Source organism: Oncorhynchus gorbuscha, linkage group LG05 (genome assembly GCF_021184085.1).
Source record: "Oncorhynchus gorbuscha isolate QuinsamMale2020 ecotype Even-year linkage group LG05, OgorEven_v1.0, whole genome shotgun sequence".
NCBI lineage: Eukaryota > Metazoa > Chordata > Actinopteri > Salmoniformes > Salmonidae > Oncorhynchus > Oncorhynchus gorbuscha.
In genome coordinates, this window is record NC_060177.1 from 25,296,652 (window position 1) to 25,312,255 (window position 15,604).

The window sequence follows — 15,604 nt, forward strand, 5'->3', positions numbered from 1 at the left end:
GTTATAAAAGCATGGCAGGCATATGATTTAGTGAGGCAATAAAAATGAAAAGGTGGCCATTCATCATAGCGGCTAGCTCACCGGGAGAGGGGCTGTCACAGACACGCCAAGTCCGGGAGCCGGTTCCGACAAAGCCTCCAATCACCCCCAAAACCTGCTTGGCCCGATGGCTTTTCCAGACGAGTACAGATGGACGGTGGGTGGAGTGCTGGGTCCCTGGCCCTGTTCGCCATCACCATGGTGCTGAGAGAGGAGAGGAGGCAGGGAGAGGGGCAGATGTAATGCATTGTGATTAACAGAATATAACCAAACAACACAAGGAACAATGCCAGCAGTGGGAGAATGGGGGAAAGGCCCTCTGCTGGCAAGATCAGAGCTGTACCCCCTGATTAAACTCGGGATAGAGTTAGAGCCATGTTGTGTCAAAAATCTCCCCCCTGCCAGACGCCCCCATCCCTGTAATTTCCTTAGTTTTGTGGCTAGTGTCAAATACTTTCTGTGGCATACATCAGGGTCAAATACTATAGAACAAACTTCACGCAGGCAACCGAAATGAATAATTAATGTATGCGTGTTATATTAAACATAGAGGGAGTAAAATGTTGGCAAGCAATAAACATTTCAGAACAACTATGGCTGAATTATTATCCTTACACTTTCAAAAATACTAGTCAAATAAGCCATGGGAGAGATGACGAATTTTGACAAAAGAGATTTATTTATAGACTAATACAAATCAGTAGCGGATTTAGGTACGGGCGACACGGGCGGGCGCTGAAGCGGGGTTCGCCCAGGGCGCCAAACAAGCTAGAACCGCCACATACACTTGAAACAAATAGCCAAACCGAAAACTGCAGACACAAATGCCTTCTGCTACAAAGATCAGTGAAATGTAGGCTAAACTGACAATGGAGTGAAGAGTAGAATACTCAACTAGCAAGCAAGTCGCAGCAATGAAGAACGCGAGGGGGGGGGGGGGGGGTCTGGCAGGGGGAGATTTTCGGCACAACACCTGGAGGAGTGTTTTGGTGCTCTAAACATTTGAATGAGGGCCTCTGAGAGGACAGAATAAATGTATTATTTAGATGAACCTACCTGCTGCCTGTCTCACTCTAATCCAGTAAACCTACCAATGTAAACTGCTGTGCACAAGGGCGAAAATACAGAATTCCCCCAAAATATTTGATTGACATTAAACCTGAGAATGTATTGCCAGGTCTAGTGCTTCTTTCAGTGTATAATCAACCACATTCGGAAAACCTGGTTACTGGACTCGATCATTCTAAACATAAAGCCTATCTAAAATTCTAACGACAGAGGTATCGTGCAATATATCGATAATTAACACATAACTCAGCGATTATCTTTAGCGCCACTACATCCATGTAAAATTGCTACGGAACAATCAACAGCGCCTGGAGGGTGCACCTCTTTTTTTCCTTCTATTTTCTCCCGCGCTTAGGCATTGCCTTGCGCTGTAGTCACCCGACGGCAGGTGATGTACTTAGTTAACTCAATAAAATGAACTCAGTAGTGATGGGCATTCCGAGTCTTTTCACTGAGCTCGCTCATTAGGCTCCGTTCAGCTAAAAGAGACATTCATTTAGCTCCCAAACAGGTCTTCGTTCAGTAGCGCTTAAAAATAGCCTACCTAAAACCATGAAGAAATTGCAAATCTATAATCTAAGGTGTTCAATTGCCTGTCAATATGTCAGATCGTGACATGTGAGTTTTAAAAAAATGTACCTGACCAAATTATTAGATGACTTCAACAATAAATATGGATTAAAAATGAATGCACTGCAAAAATGTGTGTGAACCAAAAACAGGTTGTTTCCTCACTATCTGTTGTTCCTGCAGTGAGGAATTACAATCTTCAGAGAATCATTTGTATTATTTTATCTGCCTGACTCGAGCTCAAAAAGCAGTTGTTGGATATGCAAATCAGAGGGCCAAATGATTGGCTCTTTCACAGATGCGATTCGGTTCCCGACGTTCTCCAAAAAGAGCCGCTCGTTCGCTAACGACCAATTACTATCATTCAGTAACAACATGGTGATGAAAACAGGCTAGATAGCTCTCTAAATTTGTTAACCATGACAAAGACATGTTGGACATTCATTAAACGGTATGTAGACTGTGTTTTATGCTGCATTTTGTTTACTAAAACTATGAATTATGAGGGGCTACCTATCATTCACATGTAGGCTAATGCATACACTACCATTCAAACGTTTGGGGTCACTTAGAAATGTCCTTGTTTTTGAAAGAAAATAACATTTTTGTCCAATAAAATAACATCAAATTGATCAGGAATACAGTGTAGACATTGTTAATGTTGTAAATGACTGCTGTAGCTGGAAACGGCAGTTTTTCTATGAAATATCTACATAGGCATACAGAGGCCCATTATCAGCAACCATCAATCCTGTGTTGGCCAGTTTGATTGCTTCTTTAATCAGAACAACAGTTTTCAGCTGTGCTAACATAATTGCAAGAGGGTTTTCTAATGATCAATTCGCCTTTTGAAATGATAAACTTTGATTAGCTAACACAATGTGCCATTGGAATACAGGCGTGATGGTTGCTGATATTGGGCCTCTGTACGCCTATGTAGATATTCCACAACAAAAAAAATCAGCCGTTTCCAGCTACAATAGTCATTTACAACATTAACAATGTCTACACTGTATTTCTGATCAATTGTTGTTTGTTATTTTAATGGAGGAAAAATGTGATTTTATTTAAAAAACAAGAACATTTCTAAGTGACTCAACTTTTGAACGGTAGTGTATATTAACGTTACATTGTTGTGGTTATAACCACAGGCTGGTAAATATATATTTCACCTCAAATTCCCATTAATTTAAGACAAGTTGCAGTATATGTCTCATGAAAGGAACCAAAACATCTTGGTAGGCCTAGCGGAGTGTCTGTGTCCATGCATGGGTGCCATCTCTCTGTCAACTCTAGTCAATCTCAGTCTAGGATTAAAATACAGGTGAACATTCTATGCATACTTTGTTACACAACCTGGACTCAGGGGTAGACATAACATAGTACATGCAAATTCGTGACACTCCAATTAGTAAATGTTAAGTTTCGTATGGTATGTATTAATTTGTCAATTTCTTATGATATGTTATGAATTACAATTTGTATGATATGTTACGAATTGCAAATCATACAATATGTTACGAATTTGCAAAACTTATGACATGTTAAGAATTCCAATGTGTTGTGGCTGACATTAGCTAGGTTGCTGGGTGGCCAATGCTAACTTTAGCAAGGTGGCTAACGTTAGCAAGGTTAGGGGTTAAGGTTAAGGTTAGGGTTAGGGTTAGCTAACTTGCTAAGTAGTAGCAAAGAAGCAAAATATTTGTTAGTAGTTGCAAAGTTGCTAATTAGTTCAAATGCTAAAGTTGTAGAAACTATTACACTCAACTGAACGACTTGATTAGTGTAGTGTTAGCTAGCTACATAGTTGTCTTTGCTGTCTTCGTATCCAAGATAATTGTGTAGTTTAGAGCGTGTAGTCTTAGAGTGATTATCTTAATTTACCGAGGTTAGCTAGCCAGCTATTTGTCGTCCTTAACGTAGGAGACACTGCTAGCTAGCCAACAGCTAGCCAACGTCTACTGAATAGAACTTCCGCACTCAACAACCCGGTCGCATTCCGCTTCGCTCCACAGGTAGTATCACATTTTTCATTTCATTTCATTACAGCACAACGGTTTGATTTGTTTGATCGTAGCTAGCTACATAGCTAGCTACATAGCCGTCTGTGTATCAAAGATAATTGTGTAGTCTAGAGCGATTTTCTAGGTTAGCTAGCCAGCTATTGTCGTTCTTTTAACGCAACATAACGTAATCAACAGTGCTAGCTAGCCAGCTAGCCCCCGAATAGCAGCACTGTAGAAACTACTACACTCAACGGAACGACTTGATTAGTGTAGTGTCAACAACGCAGCCACTGTCAGCTAGCCTACAAAGTCAACAACGCAGCCACTGCCAGCTAGCCTACTTCAGCAGTACTGTATCATTTTTAATAATTTTAGTCAATAAGATTCTTGCTACGTAAGCTTAACTTTCTGAACATTCGAGACGTGTAGTCCACTTGTCATTCCAATCTCCTTGCATTAGCGTAGCCTCTTCTGTAGCCTGCCAACTATGTGTCTGTCTATCCCTGTTCTCTCCTCTCTGCACAGACCATACAAACGCTCCACACCGCGTGGCCGCTGCCACCCTAATCTGGTGGTCCCAGCGCGCACGACCCACGTGGAGTTCCAGGTCTCCGGTAGCCTCTGGAACTGCCGATCTGCAGCCAACAAGGCAGAGTTCATCTCAGCCTATGCCTCCCTCCAGTCCCTCGACTTCTTGGCACTGACAGAAACATGGATCACCACAGATAACACTGCTACTCCTACTGCTCTCTCTTCGTCCGCCCACGTGTTCTCGCACACCCCGAGAGCTTCTGGTCAGCGGGGTGGTGGCATAGGGATCCTTATCTCTCCCATGTGGTCATTCTCTCTTTCTCCCCTTACCCATCTGTCTATCGCCTCCTTTGAATTTCATGCTGTCACAGTTACCAGCCCTTTCAAGCTTAACATCCTTATCATTTATCGCCCTCCAGGTCCCCTCGGAGAGTTCATCAATGAGCTTGATGCCTTGATAAGCTCCTTTCCTGAGGACGGCTCACCTCTCACAGTTCTGGGTGACTTTAACCTCCCCACGTCTACCTTTGACTCATTCCTCTCTGCCTCCTTCTTTCCACTCCTCTCCTCTTTTGACCTCACCCTCTCACCTTCCCCCTACTCACAAGGCAGGCAATACGCTCGACCTCATCTTTACTAGATGCTGTTCTTCCACTAACCTCATTGCAACTCCCCTCCAAGTCTCCGACCACTACCTTGTATCCTTTTCCCTCTCGCTCTCATCCAACACTTCCCACACTGCCCCTACTCGGATGGTATCGCGCCGTCCCAACCTTCGCTCTCTCTCCCCCGCTACTCTCTCCTCTTCCATCCTATCATCTCTTCCCTCTGCTCAAACCTTCTCCAACCTATCTCCTGATTCTGCCTCCTCAACCCTCCTCTCCTCCCTTTCTGCATCCTTTGACTCTCTATGTCCCCTATCTTCCAGGCCGGCTCGGTCCTCCCTCCCGCTCCGTGGCTTGACGACTCAATGCGAGCTCACAGAACAGGGCTCCGGAAGGCCGAGCGGAAATGGAGGAAAACTCGCCTCCCTGCGGACCTGGCATCCTTTCACTCCCTCCTCTCTACATTTTCCTCCTCTGTCTCTGCTGCTAAAGCCACTTTCTACCACTCTAAATTCCAAGCATCTGCCTCTAACCCTAGGAAGCTCTTTGCCACATTCTCCTCCCTCCTGAATCCTCCTCCCCCTCCCCCCTCCTCCCTCTCTGCAGATGACTTCGTCAACCATTTTGAAAAGAAGATCGACGACATCCGATCCTCGTTTGCTAAGTCAAACAACACCGCTGGTTCTGCTCACACTGCCCTACCCTGTGCTCTGACCTCTTTCTCCCCTCTCTCTCCAGATGAAATCTCGCGTCTTGTGACGGCCGGCCGCCCAACAACCTGCCCGCTCGACCCTATCCCCTCCTCTCTTCTCCAGACCATTTCCGGAGACCTTCTCCCTTACCTCACCTCGCTCATCAACTTATCCCTGACCGCTGGCTACGTCCCTTCCGTCTTCAAGAGAGCGAGAGTTGCACCCCTTCTGAAAAAACCTACACTCGATCCCTCCGATGTCAACAACTACAGACCAGTATCCCTTCTTTCTTTTCTCTCCAAAACTCTTGAACGTGCCGTCCTTGGTCAGCTCTCCCGCTATCTCTCTCAGAATGACCTTCTTGATCCAAATCAGTCAGGTTTCAAGACTAGTCATTCAACTGAGACTGCTCTTCTCTGTATCACGGAGGCGCTCCGCACCGCTAAAGCTAACTCTCTCTCCTCTGCTCTCATCCTTCTAGACCTATCGGCTGCCTTCGATACTGTGAACCATCAGATCCTCCTCTCCACCCTCTCCGAGTTGGGCATCTCCGGCGCGGCCCACGCTTGGATTGCGTCCTACCTGACAGGTCGCTCCTACCAGGTGGCGTGGCGAGAATCTGTCTCCTCACCACGCGCTCTCACCACTGGTGTCCCCCAGGGCTCTGTTCTAGGCCCTCTCCTATTCTCGCTATACACCAAGTCACTTGGCTCTGTCATAACCTCACATGGTCTCTCCTATCATTGCTATGCAGACGACACACAATTAATCTTCTCCTTTCCCCCTTCTGATGACCAGGTGGCGAATCGCATCTCTGCATGTCTGGCAGACATATCAGTGTGGATGACGGATCACCACCTCAAGCTGAACTTCGGCAAGACGGAGCTGCTCTTCCTCCCGGGGAAGGACTGCCCGTTCCATGATCTCGCCATCACGGTTGACAACTCCATTGTGTCCTCCTCCCAGAGCGCTAAGAACCTTGGCGTGATCCTGGACAACAAACTGTCGTTATCAACTAACATCAAGGCGGTGGCCCGTTCCTGTAGGTTCATGCTCTACAACAAGCGGCGCAGGTCCTAATCCAGGCACTTGTCATCTCCCGTCTGGATTACTGCAACTCGCTGTTGGCTGGGCTCCCTGCCTGTGCCATTAAACCCCTACAACTCATCCAGAACGCCGCAGCCCGTCTAGTGTTCAACCTTCCCAAGTTCTCTCACGTCACCCCGCTCCTCCGCTCTCTCCACTGGCTTCCAGTTGAAGTCGCATCCGCTACAAGACCATGGTGCTTGCCTACGGAGCTGTGAGGGGAACGGCACCTCAGTACCTCCAGGCTCTGATCAGGCCCTACACCCAAATAAGGGCACTGCGTTCATCCACCTCTGGCCTGCTCGCCTCCCTACCACTGAGGAAGTACAGTTCCCGCTCAGCTCAGTCAAAACTGTTCGCTGCTCTGGCTCCCCAATGGTGGAACAAACTCCCTCACGACGCCAGGACAGCGGAGTCAATCACCACCTTCCGGAGACACCTGAAACCCCACCTCTTTAAGGAATACCTAGGATAGGATAAAGTAATCCTTCTCACCCCCTCCCCCCTTAAAATATTTAGATGCACTATTGTAAAGTGGTTGTTCCACTGGATGTCATAAGGTGAATGCACCAATTTGTAAGTCGCTCTGGATAAGAGCGTCTGCTAAATGACTTAAATGTAAATGTAAATGTAACACGCAACCGTCGGATTGCTTAACGTTCACCTAATATATGCCCACCTGCCCCCACCCCGTCCAACCAACCAACGAACCAACCAACCACCCACCCTACCTAACCTTCTGTCTTATGTAATCATACCAAATGTAACATATCATTTGAATCTCCCAGATTTACATTTATTATATTACATCTAATCTATGAGACCAGACTGCGTTACAGTAATATTTGTTTCCAGATTCACAAGTTAGATAGCTGGGCCACAAGTCCAGCATTGTTAATGTTCTTTGTAAGACAGATGAACATACAATTTGAGTGAAATACATAGACCTCTTGATGTGATAGTGCCATGGTAGTAAATAGTTCATCCCCAGTTATCAAACACTCATTCAAGTTTCTTACATTTACATTTAAGTCATTTAGCAGACGCTCTTATCCAGAGCGACTTACAAATTGGTGCGTTCACCTTATGACATCATGAGAGAGGGTAGAGAGATGAGCAACAATCTCAATACATAAATCCATTGTTCCCCCAAATAGGCCTACCTCCAACCAAAGCACAGTATGCTCTCATGTTGACTGGTTCTGTTAGAGTGATTATACCCATATGTAATATGCTTTAAAGTTGCAGGGTCATGGTGTCACAGACATATCTAAAATAGGTCTGTGAGTGCTGTTCATTAAGTCCTATAAAGTTGAGTTCACTCCATGAGGGCGGAACAGACTGCTGGCAGCACAAGGTCATGAATGTTTCCAGTGGAGAGATTCCCTCACTCCTCTCTGTCTGTCAGAAGTGGTAAAGTAGGTCTTTCTGCGGTCTCCTGAAGATGCTTTCATATGCCACTCTGCGTGTTTTTACCATCTCTTTTGTTAAGCCCACAGGAAATCCAATATCCTAAACACTGTTGTTTGTCTTCATGGTTCCATCTTCATTATCTTGTTAACTTTCATTTGGCCTCCTTTTATTCATTCTGCCATGTTTACTTACTGAGGAGCCCTTAAAAGAAGTTATCGGAAAAAATGTGGTTTGAATGAACACACACATCTCACTTTTAAGTTTCCTCTGCCTTTCCTGTGAAAATGTGCAACACCTTTGTGAGAGATGTGTGTCCACAACTGATAATAAAAGGGAAAACACATGCTGACTTCTCTGAAGAATGATAAAAACAACTCCCTCTATCCAAGGCCCTCTGTGAGCCAGCCCTTTTAATTAAAACCACTTGTTCCAAAACTTGTACTTAATGTTTCCCATTAGTCATGTTTGAGGGATTACAGACAGCTCCAATGAAAGTCAAGGATTAAATGGAAAACGCAGATGTGCGAACAATGCGGCTTGTTTTATTGCCATCACAGTTGTTTAGTAATTATAAAAAATTAGCTACGATTGACAAGGTTTCCGAATTCCTTCCGCAATTAAAGATGACATCTCTCTGGAAAAGAAGAGGGTTACCCAGGTCATGGACAAGGGGTGTTAGGATTTAAACATTATACTTTGTAAAAAGAAAAAGCTTCAGTTTCTCTTCTTTTTTTTCTTTCTTTGTTTTGCTTTCATCCATTTGATTGAATGTTCTTTTCCAGTACTGTCTTCAGTGTTAATTAATGCTGACATTTACTTCCCCAATACTTGCCCATATGACCCATCAGTTATGACTCAATGTAAGTAGAAACAGTTAACATGAAATGTCACCCTTTATGAAAAGACTCCATGATCACACACACAGTAAAAGACGATCTGTATTAAACGTGGCCGTGGCTGTTCTTAACTGACATATTCAGTGGGATGTTTACCATTTTGCCTTAATTCAACAGGCAAGGGACATAAAAGGGAGAAGTGCTAAGAAACAGTTTAATTGCATCATCTGGCCAGTGAATCACTTTCATGTGGGCAGCATGCTTATGAGGGCTCACTATTAGGTTTAGCATTCTTTGCTAGGTCTGTGTGCATTGTGGATTGTTAGTGTGACCTGTGACACTTGACCTCTGGGCGATTTTTATTTTATTTTTTATTTTATTTATTTATTTCCCCCCCCCCCATTCGTGCATTCCTTCTTGGTTCTTCCCCAAATCTTTGAAGACAGAGGTGAGGGCAAGCAGAATTGCTTCTACCCCCTCCCTCATTACCACGTACCCTCATCTGGAGCATTGCGTCCACACATGCTGAACTTGGCAGAGGATCAGTGAATCTGAGAGTCATGCCTGTACATTAATTAGGCTGTCCACATACACATGGCTATGCTAGGTATATGTCTTTAATTATGTAGCCCGTCTTTGACCTTTTCGGAGATACTTCTTTTTACAAGTAGTTTAGATGAAGTCCCACTGAGATTCATAAAATACACATGAAGTGATGCATCAGCAATGTGATTCAGCATTTAAAATGCAGAGAGGTATTATTCAACATAAGCAGGGAGAAAAACACTAATCTCAGGTGCTTGCCGCTGAGGAGAGCGAGTGGAAGAAGTGAGGGATGGAACAGTATTTCATTTTCATACTGATCCCTGTGCCAGGGAAGGGGAAAAAGCAATGACCAGTAATGGGCTGGTTGTAGCCATACTATGATTATTAAGAACTGTTACTGATAACACATATATCACTACATTGACAGCTATAATCAACTCTCCCTCTGTTTGTGCATTAACATCCTCCCGTTCCCCCACACTCAAGAGGAAGCTGATTTGTAGACAAGAGAACAGAAAATGAAAAAAAAAACAAGATATATTATTCCTTGGGGTTCGGAACAAGGAATGAAAGTAATTATTTTTGCTTTTCAAGATTTAGTCATATTTATGGGGCATTACTGTACGAGCGGGCTGTTTAATGTTATTTGCAGAAAGCACACATTGTTCGCATCAAGCATAGGAAAGCTGAAGGCACAGCCATCTGAGCAGTGACCTCACGGCTGTAGCACTCAGCTCCACGGAGCAAATGGGGTTCAGCGTTTGTGCAAGCTACACACAATTAATAATGGAACCAGGTTTCAAACTTGACAACTGTTTGGATCACCATTTGTCCTGGATCCTTTTGTGTGTGGGAGCCTGAGACAGCAGAACAACCCCTGGCCAGTGGGCCCAGATTTGAGGCAATAACCCAATCCATCCATGTTGTGGTGAGGTAGAGGAGGGGAGACAGAATAGACCTCTCTCAACCACTTATGTCGCATTGCATCTGATAGGAGAGGCTGGCTCTGTGCAGATCAGTGGGCCTATTAGAGGTCAAGTTCAGGTACCATATTTTTCTTCACTATCATATCTAGCAGCAGGAGTGTTCCTTTACAGAGTTTGCCTGTTGAGTATGTTTGTGGTTAATGTTCTACTGTATGTCCATATTATCTGTGTGTAATTGTGTTTCCATTCTTGTTGTTTGCTGCTGAGAGCCAGACAGTCAGTTGGTACCTCTAGTGGTATTCAGATGAGGTTGAAAGGTGAGGAATGAGAAGTAGATTTTTTTTTATTATTCTATTCTAAATTATATCATGTTATATTCGGTCTCACAGTGTAGAATGGTGGGGTGGAAAAGCTGGAGTCCTTTCCAGCCCTGACTTGAGTGCAAAGAGTAACTGCTGACTCCTGGGACCCACTTACAACTAAGACGTGGTGTGCTTTTATCCCGCCTGGCCAAATGTGAACTAAATAAAAAGGATGGAAAATGGCTGCTCTCTGGGCTGTACCCTTGGTCCCCGGCTCTTTGTTAAAACCATATCTCTGCTGCTCCATTGCCCCTAGCTACATTAAATCCCATTAAATTCACGTCATTAAAGCAGCCCTCACTGCTCCTCGCAGCAGCCCTAATGCTGGGCCTCTCAAGGACAGAGCGGTAATGAGGGTGGACTGGATTTAACCTTGAATAGTACAGGTTTTCATTTCCAAATCAATAACGTATGGTTCAAAACCGCCACTAGATCCAGGCTATAATTTTCAAGCATTAATTGTGAGGATTATGTTTCTCCTGCAGTGAGAAGGTATTTAACTTTAATCTGCAGTGTACATATTGCATTTACCATCTAGCATCTGTCTTTCTCTCTTTCTCTCACAAGATAGGAATTGACAACTTGCACATTTTCTATATCAGTGAGTCCATGTGCATGTGTACAGTTTGCTGTGCAGGCGGGATAGCTTAGGGAGATTGGATTTCAAAGAGTCATTATACTGTGTGTAAACAATTAGGTGATATGTGCAATTTTCTAAAGTGAAGCCAAACAGCGGCAGTGTTGCCTTCAAGTTCTTTCTCCTTCATGTGAGATTGCAGTCTAGTGTCGTCATTCACACTAAAGAGGTTAAATTCTGAAATATCCATTTGATTCAAACTCAGACAAGTCACCTGCTGTGAAAAAGTGGTAAATGGTGAATTATGAATGAATATTTGGATGATGGCAGGGGGAAAGAAAGAATACCTGAGAAAAGAGAGAAATGGTTCCTGTCTCTCTCCTCATGGCTGTAGCTCATATAACCCTCTCCATAGTGGGGGCCGTCTCCTTGTGTGATCCTATGGAAAGCATTCATTTGTCCTGGGGTGATCATTTCTGCTCAACATGTTCATAATGTGAAATATTGGATCTCGTCCTGAGATGGGGGCTGGGTGATCACGGCAGCTTAATTTAAAAAAACAAATTCCCCCTCTTAAATGAGGCTTTATTAAATTACACAGCTCACACTGTGGGAGTAGGCAGTGCCAGCACAGTGTAAAAAGAGCTTTGCGGGATAATTAAATAAAATTAATAAAAAACCCTCAGCCAGCGCATGGTGAGGAGATTGGGAAGGAGGGAAACCCAACGGCCATCTTTACAAGCTCAGCTTCTGTTTCATTCTCTCTAATTTGGGTCCTGGGGAATGGGCCATGTAGAATGAGTAAAAATGGGAGGGGGAGAGATTGTCTACAAGATGTAGCTGGCTGTAAATGGAGACAGACACATATGCTCACTTAAGTTCTCATATGCAAACACACAACACCTACAATACGAAACAATTGGTACTTGAGTTTTATGTTCAGCTGCTACTGTGAAAATTGTGCCCAAAGGCAGAGAATCCCTTCACATCAAAGAATATTCTGCAATATTCTTTGTATGAAAATAATGTAGTATAGACATTTGAACTGTCCACTTTGTGGTCCTGGTCCCCCTCCCCTACTCCTCTGTGTCGGGTACAGAGCAGTCGCAAAGTATTCAGACTACTTCACTTTTTACACATTTTGTTATGTCACAGCCTTATTGTAAAATTGTTTAAATAGTTTATTCTCCTCATCAATCTACACACAATACCCCATAATGACAAGACAAAAACAGATTTGTACAAATAAAAAAAGATATAAAAAATATTACATTTACACAAGTATTCAGACCCTTTACTCAGTACATGTTATGAAGCGCCTTTTGCAGCAATTACAACCTCGAGTCTTCTTGGGTATGACGCTACAAGCTTGGCACACCTTTATTTGGGGAGCTTCTCCCATTCTTCTCTGCAGATCGTCTCAAGCTCTTTCAGGTTGGATGGGGAGTGTCGCTGCACAGCTATTTTCAGGTCCCTCCAGACATGTTCGATCGTGTTCAAGTCCGGGCTCTGGCTGGGCCAGAGGACATTCAGAGACTTGTCCCGAAGCCACTCCTGCATTGTCTTGGCTGTGTGCTTTGGGTCATTGTCCTGTTGGAAGGTGAACCTTCACCCCAGTCTGAGATCCTGAGCACTCTGGAGGCAGTTTTCATGAAGGATCTCTACATTGCTCCGTTCATTTTTCCCCCAATGCTGACTAGTCTCCCAGTCCCTAAAACGGAAAAACATCCCCACAGCATGATACTGCACCCACCATGCTTCACCGTAGGGATGGTATTGGCCAGGTGATGAGCGATGTCTGGTTTCTTCCAGACATGGTGCTTGGCATTCAGGCCAAAGAGCTCAATCTTAGATTCATTAGACCATAGAATATTATGGTCTGTCCTTCTGTCATGTTTTTACTCCCATCTCCAGAGATTGTTGTCCTTCTGTAAGTTTCTCCCATCTCCACAGAGGAAGTCTGGAGCTCTGTCAGAGTGACCATTGGGTTCTTGGTCACCACCCTGACCAAGGCCCTTCTCCCCCGATTGCTCAGTTTGACCGGGCGGCCAGCTCTAGCAAGAGTCTTGGTGGTTCCAAACCTCTTCCATTTACAAATGATGGAGGCCATTGTGTTTTTAGGGACCTTCAATGTTGCAGAAATGTTCTGGTACCCTTCCCCAGATCTGTGCCTCGACACAATCCTGTCTCGGACCTCTACGGACAATTCCTTCAACTTCATGGCTTTAAATTTATTTGCAAAATGTTTTTAAAACAATTGTTTTTGCTTTATCATTATGGGGTGTTGTGTGTAGATTGATTAGGAAAGAGTTTTACCCAAGCCTTATTCTAAAATCAATGTTACATAAAATGTGGAAAAAGCAAGGGGATCTGAATACTTTCTGAATGCACTGTATCTTAGAGCACCTCATGTTGTAAATTATCCTAACCCCTGACCCTGCCATTGAGAGGTCTGGTGAGCAGTAGAATTATAACTCTGCCCAGTCCAGAGTGAGTATCTGTCCTGAGAGCATGTGGAGGACTTGTTTGAACTTCTTCCTGTATGATAGGCAAAGCAGCCAGACTCCTCACTTGTGACTGCATTTTCTCCTTTAATAGGAAGCTATTTCAGGGATGTATCCCTGGGAGCATTGCTGACATTTATTGTGTTGTTATTGCTGGAACCCAAGGTTTGTCTTAGTCAGGTGAGAAGGCCCTGATGTCATTTGGCATGTTCCCTGTATGTGAAAGGCTTAATTGAGTGTGTAACGTGGCTAATTGGAGCAGTGATATATTACCATTGTTGGGAAAATCTCAACAGAGTCACTTTTGTCTTATTTGGCAGAAAGTGAGATTGATGTTTCCTTGCTACTGACAGTAAGTACGTGGACAGGGCTTTGCTCATTCTTTTTCTGTCACATATGGAGGATTTGCATTTCCTGTTCTGTGTGGAATCTCCCTCACTGGTTGGTTGGTTCCCATTGAGGTAGAGATCTACGCGGGACTTTTTCTTTTCCCCCGCTGGCTTTCTGTCCTACTCTCCAGAACTGGTCCCGAAGCCCAGCAATGTTATTTTAGGTGTATGTGAAGCAGCACACTTGCTAGCCATGGTCCCAACAATTTGGCGCCTTATAAGTAATATCACAATGCGCAAAAAATGTTTTACCAGAGATTCTCATATTATATTCCATTATATTAGGCTAGCTATATTACTGGGCTATATCAGCCAATAGGTTAGACATAGTTTGAAGAGAGCAGAGTTGGAGAGAGAGAGAGGACACTTGCATTTTCTCTTGACCTACGTTCAACAGCCTACCTTTTAGGATCGGGACGATTTTCAGACGGCGACAAATATGGGTGATCAATATTTATTTATTGGCAATGTAGTAAACTATAGCCTAATTATATTTAGGAAGTTAATTTCCTTTGAAATATAACTGCCCCATGCTTCTCCGGCCTCTGGCGGTGCTACAGCCTACTTTATTTAATTGAGACCGCACACGCAGCTGATCTCACAGGTATGGCTACTGAACTTGAAGCAGCAAGAATGATAATAATAATAATAATATATGCCATTTAGCAGAAGCTTTTATCCAAAGCGACTTACAGTCATGTGTGCATACATTCTACGTATGGGTGGTCCCGGGAATCAAACCCACTACCCTGGCGTTACAAGCGCCATGCTCTACCAACTGAGAGCTGACACTTGTGCTTTCTCTTGAGCTACGTTTTGAATACAGGCTATAGCTATACATTTTAGGAGCAGGACGATTTGCAGGCAGAGACAAATACATGAGTAATCAATAATATCAGCATGGTATGTGCGCGCTGCGCAAGTTGTGCAGGGGGCTATTGCATCAATCTGTCTCCCTCCATGTGTCTCATTTAGATGTTTGGAATCCAGCCATGTGTTTTAAGTTCATTCTCAGATGAAACTGATATATAGTTAAATGCATTGCAGAAACAGATTTCAGAGGCCCTTTGGTTTTAATGGTAGGCATCACATGCTCCATCCTGAATGTTGAATGTGTACCATGGAACCACTCGTTCTCTTTAATGCACTCTGGGCTGCTGTGACAATGAACACTTCCAATAGAGGGTCTCTCTGTTAGAGGACTCTGGGCCACTTCGTTTGAGAGGCGGCTGGGTGGTGATGGAGCTGATTGGTTTGGTGGCTTTGAGGTGCTTGTGATATCTCATTAGGACAGCTTCGAGGTCCTCATCCCAACACTGGAGCCATTTTAGTGTTTCCCCTCTGATCAGAGCTGACAGCAGAAGAGACTGGGCCTTTGGGTCACTTTGGTTTCACAACTCCCCCAAACACAACCTCAGTCTGATGGAGAAACAATTACTTGGGTAGGAAAGGCA

The 15,604-nt window shown here is 44.1% G+C and overlaps 1 long non-coding RNA gene across 1 annotated transcript in view; it reads left to right on the forward strand.

Annotated features, from left to right (window-relative positions):
- The first annotated feature begins 1,985 nt into the window (after positions 1 to 1,985).
- LOC124035339 overlaps positions 1,986 to 15,604 on the forward strand; it is a 58,044-nt gene continuing 44,425 nt past the window's right edge. Inside the window, exon 1 of the long non-coding RNA XR_006838725.1 lies at positions 1,986 to 2,128. This is a non-coding gene — a long non-coding RNA (uncharacterized LOC124035339). The remainder of the gene's footprint in view (positions 2,129 to 15,604) is intronic.